Raw genomic sequence first — 23918 nt, 5'->3', positions numbered from 1 at the left:
GTTTAAAGAACTTAAGTTCAATTCTATACAAAAAGTAAAATATACAACTCACAGACAGATGCTCTGCTAAGTTTCTAAATCATCTATTCATTGTGGATTCTAGAAGAAGAATTCAACAAGGAAAAACAAAATGAAATAAGATTAAACTTATATTCCATGAATCATGTTACCTAGATTTGGGGAAAAATCAAACTTGCCAACCAACCAGAAAGCAAACTAAAGGAGTCTATTAAATAATGCTCATCTCATAACAGCTTTCAAGATTTTGTTTTTCAAGTATAATATTTCTGAATAGGAAAAATGAGTTCAGGAAATTAAGCATAAGATTCTAGTAAGCAGTTGAACAGACAGAGATGCTGTAGCCTTATCTGAATGCTACAACTGAAAAATGAAAATCAATAGAAAAAACTTCTCTCCAACACAGAAGGGCAAAGTATAATGGGAAAAGAAACCTAAGGAACCATTTTGCAAGTAATACTCTGCCGCTTAATAAAGAGAAAGGCTTTAAAAGAGCATCCTGCCTACAAAAAACAACCTGGGAAATAGAACAAATGCCATAGAGCAACAATTTAAGGCATCAGATGGGCCTCATTATTTTTCTCAAGTTCCAACAAATGCAGAAAAGCCAGTTTTTTGCCTATTTTTACACCGGTATAGTGAAGGTAATGCATTTCACATTATTAGTAGCAGCAGCAACAGTCTTAAAGAAAACCAATTGCAAAGGGGGTTTAATGTGCTGTCATATTCCAACGTCACAAGTATGTTATTATTTAGAAAACTGCTGACTTGTGAGAAGATGACATTAAAGCATGATTCCTTCTGGCCATCTCTGACTATGCATTAGGTGAAGGCTGGAGCTGTGAGGCAAAACTTCTGCAAACAGTAGCAATACTATTTGCATTATACAAATCTAATTTAAAAAGTTAATTAACTGACCAAGAGTGACACTGGAAATACATGAAGGTCACACTACCCGTATTTCCATGCTCTGTAAAGTAACATGGACCAACAGAGTAATCGGAGAGCACAAGGGACAGAGCTTGCTCTGCCAGCACATCTTAGCCTGCAACTAAATGAACCTTTTTTAGCCTCAACCTAAATCTCCTATCCTTCAGGAGAAGTAATAACTTTACATGTAGGCATCATGCAAAATATTGTCCTAGAGGTCCAAATGGGTAAGAACTGCATTTCCTTGGTTTAGAGAAATCCCTCCATTTACCTCTCTAGTGCATCTTGGTTGTTGCACTGCATTCCTCTTTATACTTCAAAGTAGTGTAATGCTTGAGGTTGGGCTAATAGGTCTGTAGTCACCTGTGAGGTTTATCAGCTTTCCAGGTTTTAATCAGGATTTGTGCTGGTGCATTCTCCTCCATCCTCTTTCCAGGCTGCACTGTGATCTGAGAAATACTCGTTAGACCTCAGCCTTGAAAACAGCACCTGGGCTCAGCTCCTCTGGAGCTTATCAGAAACACTATCTGCTCCCAGGAATGGCTAATGAGCTCCTGTTTTCCTTATGAACAGCCTTGGAAATTTTTTCTTGCCTGAATGGCATAATGTTCCTGTTCTTACACTTTCAAAGAAAGTGCTGTCCCAAACTGTGGTCAGGATGAAACACTTATGACTAAAGCCCACTCTTGTTATCCTATCAACAGTGGTCTGAAATGAGTCCTTGGAGCTCTGCAGGGGTGCAGTGGCTGTGACCAGTGACCTCTCTCTGAGTGTGGCCTCTTAGAGAACTCTCATGTTTGCCAAACTTGGAGGATCACCAAACAATACCTCCACTCCTCGAGGCTCAACCCTTCACCCCTCAGGAGATGCAGGGCATTGAGTATTTCACTGACCTCCGAGGGGAATTTTTCACAGTGCCTTGCCTGCACTGAATATTTATGTCTGTGAGCACACACATGCACATATGCTACAGCAAATCTGAGAGGAATGCTGCTTTCTCAGATGTTTAAATACCTTGGATATTGAAGAGAGATTCAGTAAGTAAGTAAGCTTGTGACATACAACTTAACCTTACTTAAATACCGGTAAGTGTTGTTCTTTTACTGAGTTGGTAACTATAACTTCAAAGTTACAAGTTAGGTTAAATGCTACTAAGTGTTATTCCTCTGTTAAATTGTCATGGTTAAGTCATAAATTAAGTTTAAGGTGTAAGTTAAGTTAGGTATAAATTAAGTGTTGTTCCTTTGTTAAATCACTTGGTTTAAGGTAAAAAGTGTAAGTTAAGTTAAAGTACTGTTAAATGTTGTTTTAGGCCATATTCCTTTTAATCCTCACCCTCACTGCCCTTTTATCACACGCACCTAAACACACATCCCTAGACAGTTCACAGCTCATTTCTGTTTTGATTGCCTGGATTTTGTTTGGTTTTGTTGTTGCTTGTTTTTCCTTGCTGTGCCTTAACCGTTCTGTGAGTAGTAGAGTGAATCTTGCCAATGAACTTTGTCATGCTGTCACTTAATATTAAATCTGGCTTTTGCTGATACCCTTGCCAATGATTTTTTAAGTGATCTCAAACACTCCTTCACAACAGGATGCCATCCAGACAGTTTTTTGCTGCATGAAGCCACTGTATGGGTTTCATTTATAAAAATGCTCTCAGAGCAAAAGCAGAAGCTCTTGCTGGTCAAGACAGTATGACAGCTGGAAGGAGACATGAAAGTCCTGAAGTCCCAAGGAAACCAAAGAGAGCCCAAGCTGAGTAGCAAGCTCAGAGCAGATATCTGGGATTGTTTATAGGTTGTTCTAGCACTTTCCTGTCCACCTCATGGTCACTGACTTCTCCTATGTATAGTTTCTAAATATGCATTCACCTCCCCTTCTCACAGACATTAAAATACACATTTGTTTGTATATATCATCTGTAGCTTCTGGCAACTGAAGTTTACTGAGTTTACATGGCATTCTTCTAGTGTTTGGGAATGCTGGTTAAAATGAACTGGGTTTTGCTACTGCTCTGGATATTCTTTTCCCTCAGAGAATCTCAATTCATTTTGGCAGTAATATTACATACAAGACTTCATTAATTTGTTATCATTACTTATGAGATATTAACTGCCCAAATATAACAACTGCAATGTTCATTTTGCTGAAGGCCAAGTATTTAAATTACTGCACATTATTTCAAAACCCCAGAAAACCTTCCCAACCCTGCAGAAGAGGGGTGTAAGAGAAGGTTCTTTATCCCTTGATATGAAATAAAATATAATTTGTTAAAAGCAACATAATATAATTGCAGAACCTTTTTCCTCTGTTTACAGGTCAGAATTTTGCTATCAGAGGATTGTACAAGCTTAGGGGGACAATAGGACACATTCAATAGGCAAGATGACACAAATCCGCTTTCTATTTATACTTTTTATAGCCCATAAATAAAAAGCAAGCCCAGTGGTTTTGGTGCTGTTAATCTGAACATGCACCAGTGCCACAGTGCCTCTGAAAGGAGATCAAACAGAAATTGCCAAACTTTGTCATTCAGTAAGCACAGCAACAAAATATTGCTTCAACTGTAAAGACAAAACCAAACTGCAATGACACAAAGTTTTCTGCAGCAGTTTCTATTATACTAGCCATGGTAACACTGCTCCAAATCCAGTCAAAAAGCATTTCACAGGATGAGGTGGTTGGTGACAATATTTGATCAGCTGCCACTTATTTCCTCTCTTGAACTCAGGAATCACATTTCCACAACTCAGAGAGCAGAACCACCCCAGAGAAACTCTCTCTCATCACTGACATTTGACTCAGGTTATATATTGCTAATGAACAGTATGAGAAAGAAAATCCAGCTTTTTGATTATTTCCGTATGTGAAAATCCAAATTAAAAACATTTAATGATTTAATTTATCCCTTAAGCAAGAATTTAATATACATATGTACATATTTTACATATACACATAAATAATTTAATAAAAAAAGCCCCAAGCTACCAACATGCATTTTCAACCATTAATGCTAATCTGAATACAGCAAATTCTGCAATGCAAATTAAAAAATAAAATAATACAAAATTAAGAGTTCTGAATAATGCAGCCACAGTGAGCACAACATTGCATTTTTGAAGAGCTGAAGCCACGTGGTACCAAAGCAAGCAATATTTTTGGGACCAGAGGCAAGCTGCCTGCACAGCACAAGGGCCAGTTAACTCAACTCACAGCTGCTTTGCATCACCACACCAGCACAGGCGATCTGGAATGTGCACCCTCATGCCCTCCACGTTCCTCTGTGCACACATAGTCATTTTCCCATTTTCAGTCTAAGAAATATTTTTTGAAAAACAGTGTTAAAAAGGAAATACAGCCCTTAATTTTCATTTAAATATAAAGATCCGAAAAAGTTTAATTTTTTTTTTTGAAAGAGAAACTCACAGTAAAAGCCACTGCCCTTTTTCTCAAGAAAACTGAGACCACAAGCTGCCATACTTTGTAAAATACATCACAAAATGAGAAGTAGCAGCAATCTGCACTAATGACAACACAGCCACTGATTTCCACTATTAATTTAAGCAGCAGAAAAGTGAAAGGGCTGCAGGATCAGGTGTGATGTGTTGGCCCTCTGAGACATGAAGAGTCAGGGAAGTTCACATGCAGCAACTTAAGGATGGTGCTCGTTGCTTTTAATCCATCACGTAACATACAAAACCCAGGATGGATTAAAAGTATCTGCTTAAAGCTTGTAAACTCAGGCTTTTATTTCTGGTATTTGATGCCCCACTGTTATTTATGAAAGCATTTATGATTTTGTACAAATTTGACTGAAAAGGCACGGTTAATACTGGGGCACTTTACAGGAAATCTAGAAGAAACACCTCTGTCTAGTTACAAGAAAGCTTTTGAGAAGAAAATAGGTTCAGTGAGCCACAGGTGTTCTCAGAAAAACATACAAAGGCCTATGCTTCAAACAAGTCAGTTTTGCCACCATCACTGCAAAAGCAACACTTCAGATCTGCCCCATTTTTTTCTGCTCTTGCACCAAAACTTTTCCCCTTCTGACATAAGTGCGTGGTCAGTTGTGTGACAAACCAGAGCCAGAACACAAACTAAATGTGTCAAAAAAGAATTTTTGTTCATTTGGATGACTTGCCAAACCTGCTCACTGTGAGGTTGCAAGGAAATGAAGGCAGCAGAGAAATGTTTCCTTCTGCAATTCCTTAGCTTAAAGTGTTTGGACTATGAGCCCATCTTGTTGGGAGTGCTGCTTGCAGTCTGAGATGTGATTATTACAAAGTGAAGAAAAATTCATCCAAAAATGTCCTTTGAAATTGAAATGAAATTTTAACTTCAATACCTTGTAAAACATATGACAAAATGAAAAATAACAGTAACCAGAACTAATGACCGAACCTCCTGCACATAAATCTATTTTGACATTTGATTTTGCTGCCAGCATTAAAGTACTTAAAAAAACCTGAGTTTGCTGAACTGCAAAACTAGCTTTGGGTAACTAACTTGTTTTTCAGGTGCAGACAGAATATTTTCTTAATTTCTGCTAATAAAGTTGAACAGATAGGTCATTCAGAGTTGAGAAACCGATTGGGACTCAAAAAAAGCAAAAAAAAAGACTTGTTTTCCTTTTCTGGTCCCATAATTAAAAAATGTTATGGAAGATGAGAACTAGTTTTGAAATCTTAAAGTATGTTTGTGAGTTAACTGATTATAGTCTTCAGATAATACTTCCTTTGTTTAAAAAAATATTATGATGTCAAGTACAAAACTTGGTTTGATTAACTTATTTTCCAGTTTGTGTATCCAGGATATTTAAGGCTGCTTTATTTAACTTAGGGAAAAAGAATGCTGGTTTAGTGCATTGCTTTGCAATTTATCAGCTGGAGCTTGACAAAGGGGATTTAAAAAAGGATCTCTCTTAAAAAACAAACTCTTGCCTGCCAGCTCACTGTCAAGAATCTTCAGAGGAGACTGGCATGCAGTGGACCTTCCTATTTAGTACTGACTTCATTACATACAAAATAGAATTAAAATCAATTACATACCAATACCAATGAGTTGCTTATCAATTTAAGCTTCATTTAAACTTCTGCTTTAGAATTCACTACAGTCTGCTGCCTCAGAGTCACTTAAGCAGAGCCTTGTTTGACATGTTTTTTGTCTCATGCTACCTTTTGGAACCTGAATGGATGAGATTTCTCTAATGCCCAAGTAAACAGAGTTTCATCTACTCACAGCAAGAAGATGTACAATTGCTAAGCAGTCATCAAGAAAATAGAATAATCCTCAATTCTTGGCTAAGAACTGCCAGGCCTAAGCATCAACAAGACTGAAAAAGTATACATAATTTAGAAGAAAAGCATTAGGCTTCTTGTCTTAAAATATCCTTCTTTAATTCAAGTCTGTATGGCAAGTTTTCAGTATTTACACATCTTTCCCAGGTAAATTTACTGTCTCAATATAAAAGACTTGTAAAAAACTGCATATTTGTCAAATGCATGTGAAATATATCCTTTTTTGGACAGCCAGATGTTAGAAAAAAAAACAACATTTACTCCATAGATTCTGAAGTTCTACAAACCTAGTGCTGAACTTTTCTTTTTAAAGTTTGAAGCAACAAATAGTGGCACACGCTATCTTTACCTAGGCTTACAGAAGCAGTTATGTCCAACTCTTTATCAGCCAACTTTGTATAACAAACTCTAAAACTTGAATTCAAACAGCAGTGAAACCAAAAGCCCTGCTGAACTTTTGGCTAGGAAGATTATCTTTCCAATTCTAGTCTCTGTTTCCCCTAGACTGAAGACATCTTCGCAGGCTTCAAACACAGAAAGGCTGCCAGCACTGTAAGGACATCTTCCTGTCTTCAGGCTCCCTGTACTGTCTCCCTCCCACCTCTACTGTCTAGTAGTAGATAAGCCCGGAAGGCAAGACAGATCAAGTAAAGCCAATTTTCAGAGCTGCACTTGGCACAACATGAGGAATATGTCATTTTTATAGGGTCATAATCCAGGGGAAAAAGAACCACACCAGAAAAAAGAAATAATAATTTTAAAAGAAGGTAAAAAAAATGTTTAGGATCACAACGTGTAAATTCAATGGGATAAAAATGACTCATACAGCCCTAGCTAGTTCAAGTGACCTCAAGTACTAACACAGATACCATTAAAGAAAACACTAAATAAATACACATTCTAAAATAACACACCATCTATCTGCCAGTGCTAAGAATAGCCTTGGACTAATCTCTTAAAATACTGAATGATGGATAAACAGATGCTGTCGTACTGTGATCTCTCTAACCACAGCAGTGGTTGTGCTTACCAGACCCAGGACTGAAAGATCTAAAAGCAAGCACAAGTATTTTGTGCATGTCTGTCCACTGCCTAAGAAGAAAGATCCTCCATTTCCTCCAACACAAGGGCTCCTGAGCATCACCTGCTGTGCAAATGGACTCTGGAGGAACCAGTGTTTGTGGATTGTTTTGTACTCACAAACAATCAAGGTAATTTGTCTCTCCGAAGAAGCAGAGGTTTTGTTTCTCAGTTTCTTCCTAATGAAATAAAACATGTCAAAGAGAATACAATTGGCTCAGATGAATCCCACAAGGAAAGCAGCCCAATTTCCTCAACAGTAAGGTAGAATTAAGGACTAGTACCAACCAGGAAGGTATTTGAGTTACTTCTTTTGAAGTGTTAGTACACATGAAAATTATATACAGAATACTGTGTTCTCATATTTCATTCTGGCTTACCATCTGGAAATGAGTTTTATTCAGGTTTAATGCAGTTACATTTAGCTCTGCACTTGACAGTATCACTAGTAAACCACAAAGTAGGCCTCATTTATGCCAGCAAAAAATTGCACCTCTGCCAGCATAGCTTACTTCATCTCACGTGAGCTGGAGACATCAGTACAAGCTGTTTTGGAAGGAGGGCAGTTTCACAAACAAAGCTAAAACACAAAACAGCCCTTGTCTATCAACTATGCTCGTCAGAAATCAATTCCCTTTGAAAGGATGGCTGCTGCACCTGGGTCTTTTACACCCAACCTTACACGGATTTTTGGGTGCTCACATGAAAGTACTTCTCATCTGGTTTTAGGAGAGTCCAATAGAAACAGCTCCCACTGACTCATGTTAAATTTTGGAAAGCCTGTGCTTCCAAGAACTAGCTGGACAACGATTCTAATTGAGGTTTGAACATGAAAAATGAATCTCTGCAGATAAGGTTTAAGTCAGAGCTTTCAAACTGAGGTAGTATTAATTGCTGAGATGTCTCTAAATTACAGTCAAAATAAGGTAGCATTAAACGATGAGTTTACTACTGGCTATCGGTATTGTACAAGCCACGCTTTTTCTGTAAAATACACAGCTCTTACAGCCTAAAAGTAATAAAAGGTCAGTGATACAAAATAGGAACAACTTTAACTTTAGAAAGTATGGATTTTGCTATTTAAAGAATCTCCTGATAGAGCAAATGCTGGAGAGAGTGTGATATGAAAACAACTATTGTCCAATTTGCAGTTTTCAGAAGTGCCAACCCACAAACTGTCACCAGCTATACATTTCCTTTGTTTTTGAAAAAAACAGGAACAATTTTTAAAACCAATATCACTGCAATAACCCCTCTTTCAGTTCCTGACACCATCTCACACACCAGACATTTCAGCTCTATTTTAACGAGTGCTCTGGAGGAAGCAAAACATCCAGAGGACTTAAGGCTCCACTCAAGAGATAAGAAATGCATTTGCAGTAAAATTATTGAAATGCTTATGTGGCTTTTTAATAGCATCTATCCCATCTTTATACAATTAGTCATTTTAATATTTTTATAGTAGATTCTTTGAGAAGATGATGCTTAAAGGAAAGATGTTCCTGAGGTTACAAATTACTGCAAATTTGTAGTTTTATAGAACCTAAGGGAAAATATAATTTATCCTTAAAGCATCCACTTCATTGTTAACACTTTAAAAGTATATGGAAAACATTTGGTGCAATAAAGAGGAAAATAATATTCAAAACATTAAGTAAATTCTTTCAACAAAGAAATTTATGCAACTTGGTTTTTACCTTAATATAAATTAGATTGCCTTCTTTCCTTGTGCTATTAATGTATTTCAGTAACAGGCTGAATTTGGCCACAAAGTGCTTTTTAACTGTATGCTTAAGTGCTCTGCTTACATTAATGCCTTTGGGCAAGCAGTAAAACCAAAAGTAAATCTGGCCTTCACTAGTTGAAGTGTAGGCACTTCCAAAGCAGTTTACTTGTGTGCTTTTACTAAAAAAAACCCAAACAAACATCCCACTTCCAAAACAACCCCGAGACACTTCACTAGCATCTACTTACCTGTCAGCTAGGTTACTGTTTCAGTTGCTCTGACACACCTCCCATTCACGAGTGTAAATCATATCCAAGATCAGCCTGCCAGAGCCTGTTACCAGCTCACAGCTCTACAGTGACCAAGAGCACCTCGAGTGTTTGTACCAAGTTGTTAACAGCCTCTTAACCTCTTCTCTTCTTCATCCCATCCAACAAAAATCATCCTTTAACAACTCCTGATGTACAGGAAAGACAGCAAACACCTACATTATTTCTCACTTGCTTCACTTTCCTTCCTCTACCCTCCTTCAACAAACTTTGGTCTTCCCCAGATAGAAATTACATTGATTGCAGGATTTAACTGTAGGCTGCTTAAAGATTCAATGCGCTCATTTAAGTCATAAGTAGTTAATTCTTCAACTATTAATTAAGCCGAATGCAACTGACAATGGAAATAACAAGAGATGAAGCACAAGGCCCAGCTGCACTTACCAACTTATCATGATGGCAACTCAGTCAGCAATAAACTGGGTCCAGAATGACCTTGCCGTGGTCAAGTGTTTAAAATTGGCTACAAGATATAATGTGCTCAGTGCAGAGAAAGAGGTGCTTTAATTCCCAGTGGAGTCAAGGGTGACTAGTTCAGCTCTAGACATCTGCTACTGTAGAGGCATGGGGGATTGATTTCATTCATCATTCCTTTGCTGCTCTGCTATTCAAATATTTGCAAAGCACCTACTTACCGGGAACTATTATGCAGTATGAACAATTTTGGAGACCAAAGGTAAAGACTGTTGACTCTCATGCAAAATACATTTTACCTCGCAGAGAATATAAATACACACAAGCAAACAGCCAAGGGGACATACAAAAGTGCTAGGCAAAAAACCCCAAACCAGACACACAACGAGCAGAAGGCCTGTGAGCAGCTGCTCTTTTTGCAAGAACTAGACCTCTGCAAGTGCTCTGAACTAACAGTAATGCTCACCGCAGGCTGAAGAGGGGGAAGAGAAGGAAGGAAGAAAAAAAAAATGCAAAGCCTTAGTTTTGGTTTCTTAAACTTAATTTGATGAGACTTTTATAAATAAGCATATGTCTTGTTAACACATTTCAACATGAAATATGCAGTGCTATTGACAGAAAATATTTTCCTGGCTCCAAGTCTGAATTATCAGTCATTTACACTGTAACTAGTTGGAGATCTGTTCTCTTTTTAAATGAGTATATTATGTTTCTTGAACATTTTTTCTGATGTTTTAAAGTTGCATTTTGTAATTAGCCACAGATTAACTTTTTAAATAAAAGTACAGGTAGGAAAGAAAAAAAAAAATGTCATTAGCTAAAATAATCCTAGACTAGAAAGAGCAACTAGCAAACACATTTATACCACCAAAAATTATTTACTCTTTTCTCAAGTATTAACCACGCCAGACTTTCCACCTCATGTGGAGTGAATCTAATTTTTTGATTAGTATATAACCATTAGTATATGTAATTTCCATGTGGAATCTTTCTATTTCATGCACTAATTTGCCCATACTTTCAACTGTAGAAAGAAACATTTTAAATATAAAATCTTGGGTGAACTATTTAACCTATAATCATGTCAATTTTCATTTTGAGAATTTTAGTTAGGAAATCTAAGTTACTAAAAAGCAAGAATGCTGCAATTCAAGGACAAATTATACTCTTCTTGTCAGTCATTGCCCAAATGAAAATATTTCGTTATAGCTAAAGCATTGAGAAATGGTTAATGAACTGGGGTTGCTTAAGTATAGTTTAAGCTGACAGGCCTTAGATCAACTCTTACAAAAAGCAACACACCTTTATCCCAAGAGCACAGAGGCAAAAAACTGCTGCCACATTGGTAAGGAGCCATTTAGCAAAGTAGTGACGTACAGCACTTTGGAAAGCAGGTTTGTGCTAAAAATATCCACTTTTTGTTTTTCTGGAAAAATCAAAACACTCCAGAAACGATAATCTGCCTTATCAGAAAAGGAAGATTGCAACAACAATAAAAGTCATAAACACAGTTTCTACATGCAATGCAAATAATTAACTGATTACAGGACAGATTTGCTTTTTGGGAGGACCAGAACAACCCCAGGAGGATGCTCTGCTCACAACAGTCATTCACCTCCCAGTGTTACAGCACCAGTGAAGATGCCTTTGGGCAAAGCAGCATTTAAATCCAAGCATCTTTATTTAATTCTCCCCTCCCTCAAACTGTGCTCTACCAGGTGTGACAAATCTGTGGCTGCAGACATAATCAAATCAAGTGACCAGTTATTATGAAAAGTACATGAAAGTTTACAGTCACAAGAAAGATTCCTTGCAAACACTTTCAGCAGTCAGGAACTCATCTCATCTCAACAGCGTCTTTTATAAATGCATGTCAGGGTCTCTTCCAAAATACTATCTTGGTTTTCTGCTGAATCATCAGTAATAAAATAAAAAAAAAAAAAAGTAACAGATTAAACTAGTTTCACAGCAGGTTTTCTGTGGGTAGCCTTCCTCTCTCTCTGAAATGCCACATCAAAACATGGAATTTGTGTTAAAACAAGCCAGAGCATTTAAAACAGAAAGAACAAAACAATTATTTTATCTAGAAGAGGAAAAAAAAGGCCACCATTGTTTTCACAACAAAATGAATGCTGATGGCAATATTCAGTTTCAAGACAAACTAATACTGTATGGAACCTCGAAGGTAGGACAGATAACTTAAAGACAAGATGTCTGAAGCACCTTTGACTAGAATCTTAAGTATTCAGACAGGTTAGCAGTGCTGAAGAGACCTTTAGTTTCCTGACTTTGACACAACCTCAGCCATGTCTCAGCCAATACGTAGCTGACTGGTGTCTCCTGACACCAAACATTATGCACAGACATCATGTTAGAAGCTGCTGCTTGACTTTCTATCCCAAAAGCTGTGGATCAAAAATATCTACAATGATATCTGTGGAACTGCCTCATAAAACCACTGAAATAAAAAGGTGAATCATACACTCAGTGTTCATCTTCCCTATATCCAAGAAAATGAGGGCTAGGCTGCAGAATTGGAATTACAATAACTTAATGGAAATACCCACTGATACTGACAGGTTAAGAGGAAGTAAAGCCAAGAGCTGTGTAGAAAGAAACTAAATGAAGGAGAGAGAAACTCAGTGGTAGGAAGGAAGAAACAAAAAAAAGAACCCAGACAACTCCCAAGGTATCAGCATGACGCTCAACCTAAGACAGCTATTTTTGGAATTACAAGTTGTTCTGGGCACATCATCTGGCCAACTATCTTTGTAGTTGTGCATGTTTCTAAAATAAACAAATCAACAGAAGGTTACCTGGCCTTTCATACACAGTGATTTGGAAGGGAAACAAAAGACTGAACAGTAATATGGGTAAAATGGCAATTCTGCATTGTAAGTAAAGCACTGCGAGTTCATCAGTGTTATTCTTGTTCCAGTCTTTCTGGCCCAGATCTTGTTATTGCAAGGAAGAGCTAAGTCAGCAGCTTTCTGAATTAAATTTAACTGCTTTTCTGTTACAAAATTTGAACAATGAAAATTGTAAAGCCTCAGTAAGAAGAAATGGCAAAAAGCCCTCAAAACAGTATTTCCTTTTTTCCTGAAAACCACTTTTTATACGAATCCTAATGTCAAAGCAGATTTTTTGTAGCAGGGGAGCTACAAAGAGCCTGGCAATCTAGTGCATCCTATCCTTGTGCCTCTCCCCTTGCTGAGCCCCAGGAATAGCTACTGTGATTCCTCCTTCTCCCTTCAGTGGTTAACTGGCTGAGATGGCTCCTCACTGCACCACATCAGTGCCACAGCCAGCAAGAGAGAGAGATGGGATGACACACAGCATGATGGCAAGCAGTGAATTAAGCAAAATATTATACAGTTGTACAGTATTTCATCCTGAGCAGTGCACAGCATGACCCCATGACAGTCCTTCTGTCCATATCAAGGCTTTCCACTCATTTGTGTCAAGTTATCAGCTGGATCTAAGCAACTGGTGTCTTGCCTCAGACTGAAGGGGACTTTGCCAGGAGATAAATGGGACATGACCGTGACAGTCTAAATTGTTGGACCACAGATATAAATAAGCAAATGACATAGCATTTATTCTGAAGCTCCAGAAATCCGCTGAGCTTTTCAAGACTTTCAAAGACTGAATTAATAAAACTAATTCTTCTCATATTATCCTGTAATGGTAAGCTAGCAGTAGGTTATAGCACCTGATTCTTCTAAGATATCTTCAGTTAACCAAGAAATGCAGAGATGCTTTTCCTCAATGCTAAAAAAACCCCACAAAAAACCACCCAAGCCCTCAATAAAAACCAGTGTTTGTAGTAAATCCACTCTATAGCCTGTTTAAACAGGGGTATTTAGTGCTCTGCATGGAGTCTGCAGTTTATTAGATTTTTACCTCTTCAGATAATTTCTGCTTACTTGAATGACAAAGTCCTTATGAACCACCACATTTATTGGCTGATATTAACTCATATAGTAACTCCCACTGTACTACCTACACACAGCCATAATAAATTATTAGTATTAGGAAAATCACATTTTGTTAAACAGTTATGTCTCACTGCCTGTTTGGAGACAGCTTTAACACCAAACAGTGTAAAACTGCACTCCCCAGTAGTAAGCTACCACTGTTTCCCTGTTTTCCTGTTACAATGGAAATCAGGGATTCTCATGAGAAATTATGTATTTGAATATAGCACTCATCTTCCTGGAAGTTTAAAAGTTAGTTTAAAAATATTGTGCTCCAACTTGAAAGCTCCACAGGTAGCTCAGATCCAATAGATCAATCCAAAGCAGGTCTTCAAGATTTGGAAACACAAGACAAGCTTTTAAAGTTTCCTCCAGCAGCACTTAAGGAAGCATGTGGCAAAGCTGAGAACATACATGCAAGTAATTTCAACCTTATCACACGTGAAATTTTACCTAGGTCTACACAGAGGCAATAGGAACTCACACAGTTATATATTTAAATAGGCCCCACCTGCACAACAGTGAAACCCTGCCCACTTAGAGCCTCACCCAGGCCACAAAACTCATCCCAGAAGCCATAAAACTTGCACTTCTGGGAAGCACAGAACTGAGTGTTGCTCCTGCAGTAGGAACAGATTAATACCACTGTGAGTATCTGTAACAGCATTAGAAATCTCTAACCAAGCAGCAAGGAGAGGTCTTGGAGTTGGATGCTATTTATACTGATGGTTAAATCTCAAAGCAAAAAGAACTAGGACAGAAATAGAAGGGTTGAGTCTGCCTTCAACTATTGTTATTTCATTATTTTAGCACATTAAAAAACCAGTAGCAGTCCCTCCAACTCAAGAACTTGATACCACACAACAATTTTGTTCTCATGATAAATATTAATCACTACAAACAGACATAAGAACCTTAGAGTGGCCTATTCTAACAAGTCCTTCTAGTCTCAATTCAGTCTTGTTTTGACTTTTCAGTAGGAGTTTCTCATGTATACAAATCACATTACGTTTTCTGATGATCAATGAAAAAGCTAGCATGAATTCAAGACCAGCATAATTTTCCCCAGAACTGCTGGAGAATATAACAAGCTCACTTGTGCAAGTCTCCTGGAGCACACTGGCACACACTCTACCAAATCCTGACCTTTACGTATCCCTACTACTGTGCTTTTTGAGAACTACAGGGTGCTGCAGCAAAACATGTACTCTGACTGAACTAAAGGTTTAAGGACTTTTCCTTAAAAATGAACAAATGCCAAGCCTCGCTAATTATCCCAAAGATCTCAAAGTAACAAAGATATATCTAAAACAGGAATGGTAAAGTCACACCACAAAATACTTTTCTTCTGTCCTTGCAGAGGTTAGGATTAGAGAAGTAGCAGCACAGGTCTGTAATCTGGCTATATTTTACTCAGTGCACACTTTCTAACCAGTACCCGATTAACAGGAAACCAAAGATCTAGAAAGCCTGTATCTTATAGATTTGAATACATTCATTTTGAAGTGCAGTTCATGAAATTTTGAGCAGGCAATATAACAAAATACTGCAGACCTGATTTTTGTTCCGTCTTACCAAATAACTGTTAAATACAATAAAGAGAGCTTCTCACACACTTTCTGTTTGGCAAGGAAACTAGACACACTAAATGTAAGAAGCTGACTGTTCATTACATGAATCATTTCTTCCACAGGGAGGAAATTCCCTTTTTCCTTCCTGAAGCCCCATCACCACTGTGGTTTGGTATCACAGGCTTTGCAGAGCTCCCCCCAGTCCCACCTCTTTGGTGGAGCTCCCAGCGAGCACAACACCTCAGGGCAGCAGTTGCCATTCCAGTTATGGACTACTGCTCTGATCTGTTTTCATTTTAGAGGAGAAAGCACCATTTTCCAAACCCCTAAGCTGACTACAGATAAGATTCCCCTTCCTCCTACAGCAGCAATGACAAAGAAAACGGGGTGGCTTGTGCAGCTCCTATGAGGCTGTGGATGAGGGCAGTTTTGGGAGATTAACTCCCACACCACCAAGCACTGCAAGCTGCTGGAATTGTTTTGGAACAGTCAGGAGCACTGCCACCTGCCTTGCCATTCTCTTACAGCTTGTCTCGGTACAAAAAGAAAGTGAATCGTGACAAGGACAGTGAAAATATCCAGAAATTACCTTAGAAAGATGCAGTCACTTTTTTTTAAAGCGTCAGAGATGAGCGTGGGCTAACAGAAGCAGACTATGCTGCTCTGATCAGCTACTGTACAATGCCAGAATGAAAAGGAGCATTTTTCTTCCCTTCTGCACAATCCTGAGCTGTACAGATCACACAGTACCACAAAAATCTCTGTTATGTTTCAAGCCAACTATCATCAGCTGACAGCACGGTAGAAATCAAAGGATCCATTTAATTGCTAACCACTTGTTGTCAGATCAGCTGTAGATGCTCCTTTGACAAGGGTGCATGTAATATAAAAGAGAAAGATACTACAACAAGAATTACTTGATGTTTCTTAGGAAGATGATGGCGCTTGCATAGGATTTTTTCATTGATACTAGTGAATTTGTTATTTTTGATACATCCTTCAGCCCATAAAAGCAGAGGTCTATTTCGTTTGCTCTGGTGCTTGATCAAACCATCATGTTCCAAACAAACACTTCCATGGAAAAATGCAGAATATTACAGGAGCCTTGCCTATTTTTCTTTGGAAGTTTACAGCAGCATTCACATGCTCTGATATTCCACCTTTTGTCCTTAGAATCCCCATTTACGTTCTGCAGCCAGATAACTAAAGCGATCTCTTACTGGTTATTTTTATTATATAAAGAAACCAACTTTTACAGACTGTGATACAAGGGTATGGAAGAGTAGCAGTAGCAACAAGAAACCAAGAGGCTTAAACTCCTGGTCTAGCTGCAGTGAATTATAAACACCATGTTATCTCAGCTGTATCTTAAAATGTGAGGAAGGGGTAAGTAATCAACTCTCAAGCAATGAGCACCTCTTGCTGAAACGCAGACTACCACTACTGAGTGAGGTTCTTCTCCAGAAAGCAAATTCACTCCTAACACATCTACTGCTGGTAATGGGAACAAAACCCTTTGTCATTTATACCCTCTTTTACAACATGCAATATTTTCCGAATAATGAAATAAAACTTTTGAAAAACAGATTAACATACTGACTTTTTTCTCTGACTTCACACAAAAAGAATTAAATGCTTCACTGATAAAACTTCATAAGTAAGGAGAAAGCAGCACAAATAACATCATTACTGAGACACACCACTTGGTTAACTAATGTTTTTAAACCCTAAGGAAACAGTAAAAGCGGAAATTGAGTGCTGTCTCTAGCACCAAGAGAGATAGGCAGCAAGTTGTTCTTAGGTGCTCCCTAACTAATCTCTGTCTCCAAGATGCTTAAAAAACAACTAAAAATACTTTATCATTTGTCTAATTCAGAAGTAGCCACATCCAGTATCAGAATAATTAGAATTCCTTTTATTTCTTTTAAAAATTATAACAGATGTTTAGGATAGAGAGCATAAATGCAACCCATTACTGAGACAGCAAACTGACCTGCTTACTAGTATGAGTAAAGACTACTTGATTAAGCAAAGTCTCAGCAGCAAGTTTCTCGTCCGGTAACAGCTCATTCTTTTCTTTCTGGAGGTGTTTGAAGGAGTAAGGAGGGAGTGAGATCCGCTGTAGAAGAAATCTGGAATCTTCCACTGAAATCCCCTGCACATTGTCACAGCTGCATCAACTCCCGCTGCAGGAGCCCTTGCTATTTACTTCACAAACATATTATCCTGAAATCAGTATCCAATTCTCTGAGCAAGCAGGAACTGATATTCCATTCCATTAGACTTCAAGTCTCTACAAGCTATTTAACTCAATTTCATATTCCCTATGTTTTTAAGTTTCCACAGAAACTTGTGAACAAAGCACTATATTCTAAAAACCAAATAACTTATTGAGTAAAGGTTATGCTACAGCTGGCTCACTATTGTTTCCTCTGGGGCCTCAATATTTAGGGTTTGAAATGAGATTTCAATAGAAATTATTGTCAGTTTGATTTCTTTCACGAAATCATCAATTGCCTCCTTATACAAGGATGTTTTTTCATTGTAGGACGATCTGTACTAGCCATTCCCATCTCGGGAGGAACACGGTGTCATTAAGTGTCACACGGTGCTCTGAGGCTGCATAAACACTGCCAGGCTTGGCCACTTTCTGCTCTCTTCTCAGTCAATATAGAGGCAACTGTAAGATCTAGACTAATTTATGCATAAAAATATTTAAGTGCTGATCTGTAAGCTGTATTTCTTCTAATTTTCCCGTTACAAAAGAATGTTTTTCTAAACATTCATCATTTGCAAAAAGCATTTATAAAGAGAGGCATGATAAAGTCATTAAAGCTGCTATTTATGATGCATTTAAAAGTCCAGCAATAGTATTTTAATTGAAATAGTAAGAAAAATGTGAAGATCAAATTCCTTTTAATAGCTCAAAGGCATGCATTATGAACAGTCAGTAACAAAATTAGATTGAAATGTTTTAAGGGCAACTATACAGAACTGTAATCCTCTGGTCCAAAATGGTAAATTCCAGTGTAAAGTGATTATAATCCTAAGTAGAACCAGGGTACAGTCTGACTTTTTCTTTTGACAGAGAACACCCCCACCCCCGCAATCCCATCTTGTCCGTTTGGAGTCAGATGCCATCATAACAATTTCTTACATGGGCAAGAAATCTCCGGTAAAACTTGGCTAAGAAAGTAAGAGACTATGCTGCTGGTGTCAAGATGTAAAATTTCTATTCAGAAACACCTTTCCAGGTTCTAATGCACGTGGATTAAGATGTACAGCTGATGGCAAGTGAAGATGCTAGAGCCACCCCAGACTAAGGAGTTCATACCAGATCCTTCCCTGAGATTAAGTGGCTAAACTCTGGCTTGAGCAGCAGCACAAGGGCCTGAGCTGCACTGGTCCTGCAGCACAAGCACAAACCCTGCTGTACCTGCAGACCAAACACCTGTAACTGAGCAACCATTGCAAGACTGGGAATTCTCCTTCAGCTGAGGGAGCAGTTTGAGCCTGATGCAGGTTGATAAGTCAGCCTTGTGGTCTTTCAGACTCTTTAATCAAAATGCATTATTAACATGAGGAAACAAAAAATAAAACTTTCACTGGGTTGTCGAGAGCAATGGCTGACAGTCGTGTTAGAGAATTTTGGATTACCTCATTCTTCTCATTGCTCAATCAAGGTGGTGATAAGCAAGAATAATTATCTATGCTCATCAATTACAGATGATTAGCCGTGCTCGTAAACCATCTTGACATACTTACATAGTAATATGAATATCTTTGGTTCCACAGAAGTATTAAATACTATTAAGTCTTTTTGCTTTCAGCAAGAAAAAAAACCGGTTACTTTCTAGAATGAAGTGCAGCTTTCCTTTCTCCCTGTGCTTACATTTGGCCACAGAGTGTCTTGCAAATGCAGATCCATAGGCAGTGTTTGCTTACTTATCTATCAAGAATGACGTCTTCTACCCCACAAGTCAGAGCATATTTTTTTCTTTGGAGCTGGAGGTTTTGCAGGTTCTGTATCCAGTTTAATTAGTTCACAGTTTCATGTGGTAGCTTCGCATGCCAGTACATCTGGCATATCTCTATTATGGCCCTTGGCATTCCTCACTGCTTTCAGCAGCCTCGTGTAATGCTGTAACTATGAGGGCAGAAGGACACCTCTTCAAGAACTCATAGAGCCCTCCAATTTTTACTGCAAATTGTTCTCCAGAAGTCTTTTAGAACCAACACACTCAGGCAACAACTCAGGTGCTCTTAACCTCAGTCTTATCTTCAGTTTTTCATCAGAAGTGCTGTCAAGACAAATGTTGAAGATTCACCAGGAGTACCAGGATAGTCCATTCCTAGACAAGGATGGCAGAGAAGGTGCTACTTCCCTATGGTAAGTGCCATCAGCATGACAAGTAATCCCAAATGTAAGATAACTTCCTTTTTTTGCATAATAAAGACTACAGAGTTCTTAGCTATCCTCCTGCATATCTACCTTCATCCCTGCCTGCAGAAAGCTGGATTTTAAGTAAAGATACCTAATACTGTATTGCTTTTCCAATCTTTTGGGATTTGAGGATTTTTAACAAACTTAAAGTTCCCTAACAACTTCAGCAGTCCAAAATCAGTAAAATAAAATAGCAGCAAGTTAAATATTTATCTTCCAGAAAGCTGTTGTAGGGGAATTTGCACCATGTAGCCCAGTACAAAACTATAGGAAGGATAAAATAAAAGGAAAAAAAAAAGCAAGTTGATTTTACAACTTCACACTTTCAGATTTCACTTGCTCTCACTCCCACATAATCCAAAGTACCAAGATGTTTCCACCACTAATTTTGACAGAGGGAAAACAAATGGTCTTGTCCTCCTGAAATTCTTGGGGTCCCCAACTGGTGATTAAAAAAATGAATTTAAGCCTTTTTTCTTGTGTTCTTTAGGAGTCACTCATTAATAGTGTGTGGTCCTTTGTCTCAAAATCACTAACTTCAGTTTCAGTGAGAATTAGGTCAGGTTATCTGTACATTATCAGGTTTTCCTCCCCAGTTAAGAGGAATGGAGAGCACACGGGGCATGCTGCTCCTCATGACTGCTCTCCTGGTGCTAGGATGCAGCATCCTCAGGGCCTTCTTTTTAGCCTTTTGGTCTCTTGACATAAACAGCACATCCCTCACATTTTACAGCTAGGAATGGTGACCTTGGTTATCAACACAGGTTATATTTTTAACCTTTTTTCTGCAGTTTTCTCAGACTCTTACTATGCACACTTCTGTTCATATTGCATTTGGATCAATATTAATGCTTCTTTTACAAACCTTCAGTTCCACAATTTTTTTTCAAATGACCACAGAGTTCATGCCTACATATGCTTAAAGGATAAAGTCTCTAAGATATCTTCAGGCTTTTCTGTGGTCTTGTTTTGCTACAGAAAAGACACAGAAAACAAAACACATCTTGTTCTTTCTCCTTTTGACTCTGCACGTAAATGCCCAATGGTATATTAGCACTATTTCAAGCTGAAAAACATGTTTGGGATGCTACAACTAAACATTTGTAGCTTTGAAGCTCGTTGTTCAGTAATAAAACAGTAAGAGGTCAAAGAAAGAGCCTGTTTAAGAACAGAAGAATACTGTTGCATAAAACAGAATGGGTATAACATGAAGGGATGCATCACTCATGTCAAAAACCCCTTGATTTATATAATACATATTAATCTTAATGCTTGAGCTTTAACTTTAATTTACCAGTGACTACATATACTTTCCATTATATTAATTCTATTTTTTATGTTTTGCTGAGTAAAAAGGTACATGCAAGCATGCATGTGAACTTCCAGAACGCAGATAAATTAAAGTCTTCCTTGGCTTTTTTGAATATTAGAAAATAGTAGCTGACAACTGTTTATGATAAAGTAGCTTTTAAATTCAGAATTTGTATTGCTTACTGAAAAATAACTTTAAAAATGGAAAACAGCTAATAATTTGTAAAAAGCAGCTTTGCAAAAGCCATTAGTCATGACTGTTTAGGCAGTTATCTGTGCTTTTCTACCCAACCTGGTTACTTTTAATCACTTTCAAGACTTTGGAGGCAGCATATTTCCCTCTCTCATACCTCAGTTTTATTCACATGTGGAGCAAGAAAGAAAAACTCTTGAAATGTTCAATTACTAAGCTAAATAAGTTTAATTAAAAGCCCTCTCAACACCTACAAATAGACCTCTGCCAGACAAAACCAATTTTAGCAATCTGAAGTTTGAATCAAGATATTTGCTGTACAGTAGCTTTTATTCCAGTTTAGCATTCTAATCTTTAAAATCTGAAAAAAACACATACTTCAAAATTTCAACTACTGTAGCACAACTGGCACTACCACTTTCAGCTTTAGAAAAAGACTTACATTGTTGCCTATTGAACCAATTAAACACAAAAAAGCCCCTATTTAAAATGGAGTTTGAATCATACTGTGTAAGAAATGAGTGCTGGCCTGAGTAACTTATTGGTGCCAAGGCATTACATGATGCCTTCACTGGCATCTCCTTGTAAAGTTATTTTAAAAACCCTAGACAAAAACTCTTTTTATTATTTTTGTTCTTCAACCATACCTTTCACCTCCTCAAGTACTAGGACAAATTCCTGTGCCTAGGGGAGATCTGGTAAGCACTAGGCCTGAGGAGGAGAGCTCACCTTCCCAAGGCAGATGGGAGCCACAGGGGATGTACAGCAGGGATATACCTTCACATCTCTGCTTTAATTAAAACCAACACATATCCAAACCATACTTTGCTTTTCAGTCTGGGTCCAGACAAAGCTGCTGATAGTCCATTTGGCAGCAGAATCATATCTGAGATGAGAAAGGAGTGCCAGAAATAATTTTCACATTGAGTTGGGAGGAAAATCAAGTCCCTTGTGTCCCCAAAGCCATCAGCAAATGGACAGAGTGAGAATCAGAACTCCATTAGGATCAGTTAGTCTTATTGATTTAACTGGAAACTAGATAAAGCCTTAGATATCTGATTTTATAACAATGCTTTTCTGCTGTGCTTCAGTCAAACCATGGCTTGTTCCACCAATGGTAGCCATGTATACCTTCTCATAGGAATCACTATTTTTCTGCCATTTCAGTTCTTACTGTATTTATTTCCAGTAATGGTCAAGGCATATCAAATGAGACTATAAATTCATTAGAGAAAATAAGCCATATTTATGCTCTCACTGCATTCTTCATTCTCCTACTCAAAAAATGAATTTATGAGATTATTTACATGTCTAAGAACACTTACTTAATATTAAAAGCTCAGACTCTAACGATATACTTTAAAGCTGATGGTGACCATTGCTAGGAAGAAGACCCAGGAGAGCTGGCAATCAAGTGAATATACACCTCCTGCCAAAACACACCTAGCAGATCCTGGACAAACCTAAAACCATTACTTGCTGCAGTTTATTCCACTGTTGTTTTGCCATAAGCACTTACCCCTACCATTTGTTTTGTGAATTCATCTTTTGATAGGTATCTAAAATGGTATAGTTACAAGAGGTTAAAAGGGTTACTGTCTTCAAAAAGTAAGATAGTCTTTTTTTTCTTCCCAAGGAAAAAACCAACTTGCATCTACTATTCCAAAGATCTAAAGAAAAAAAAACACAACTTCATAAACTAGAAATAAAATCATGAGTTACTCCAGTTGCATACAAAAAACCCATCACTATTGAATGTTACAGTGTAACAACATTGGTTTTAAGTTAGTAACTCCGGCTAATTTATAAAAAGTATTATCAGAAACCAGTTTCTAGGATCATTGCTGGCTGTTTTTATACAAGAGCAAAGTTAAAACGTCTAGTCCACAGGCTTGCAGAAAGAAGCCATTGTACATAACCCACAGAAGTTTGAAAACAATCACTGAATTAATTTTAATCTTTTCCCCAGGTCTTATTATACATATCTGAGACCTGACAGCAATTGCTCTATTGGTATTTAGTCTTCCATGTTTTCCAGACAGAACTAAACAGTTGACATTGTTTTGTAGGTAGTGGGGACATGAACTGAATTTACACCCTGGGACAATTTCCTTCCAGGTTTTAAAGGAGCACTTATTTAAAAACCAGTCTGTTAATTTTCAAACAGCTTCCTTTATCTTTTTCAACTCAGTCTCTCCATCAGGAAAAAGCCTGAGCTTTGCCTGGTGCATTCAATAATCAGTTAGATATAGCAGGATTAATCATGACCCTCAAAACAACACTACTGTATTATAGTTTTAGAGGAAAGGATGTCAGGAAGAAAAAAAAAAAGTCACATCTCATCCCCTCTCCAGCTTCATCAGGTATCAGTCTGATTTCTCCAAATCACCCATTAGAAATGCAGTATTGGGGGCAGTAGGTTTTTTTGTAAAAAGGGGGAGGATGAAATGAAAGGCAGGAGAAAGGCAGCAGTGGTGGTTTGTTGCCTGTTTCCTTTTGAAACAGCTGTCCATCCATTCTGCTGGAAAGCTGCTGATGCAGCCAGAATTAGGATGGAATAGATGAGAACTTTAAATGTATTTTCTCATGGTGTATGTTTAAAATCCCTACAATCATGAACACTGGAGC

General features: G+C 37.8%; 1 protein-coding gene across 4 annotated transcripts in view; it reads right to left on the bottom strand.

The window, feature by feature from the left end:
• Positions 1–23918, bottom strand: part of PIP4K2A (phosphatidylinositol-5-phosphate 4-kinase type 2 alpha) — a 107102-nt gene that overhangs the window by 58434 nt on the left and 24750 nt on the right. Inside the window, exon 1 of one of the 4 annotated variants that reach the window (XM_088160573.1) lies at positions 15932–15950. The exons of 2 other annotated variants lie outside the window; for them this stretch is intronic. The gene's annotated coding sequence lies outside the window, so the exon portion shown is untranslated. Of the gene's footprint in view, positions 1–4161; positions 4264–15931; positions 15951–23918 lie in introns of those variants that run through there. One more of the 4 variants, XM_088160579.1, reaches the window with a different exon arrangement.

Source organism: Sturnus vulgaris, chromosome 1 (genome assembly GCF_052056855.1).
Source record: "Sturnus vulgaris isolate bStuVul1 chromosome 1, bStuVul1.hap1, whole genome shotgun sequence".
In the NCBI taxonomy this organism is placed as follows: domain Eukaryota; kingdom Metazoa; phylum Chordata; class Aves; order Passeriformes; family Sturnidae; genus Sturnus; species Sturnus vulgaris.
This window is presented reverse-complemented; position numbering and strand designations above follow the sequence as displayed.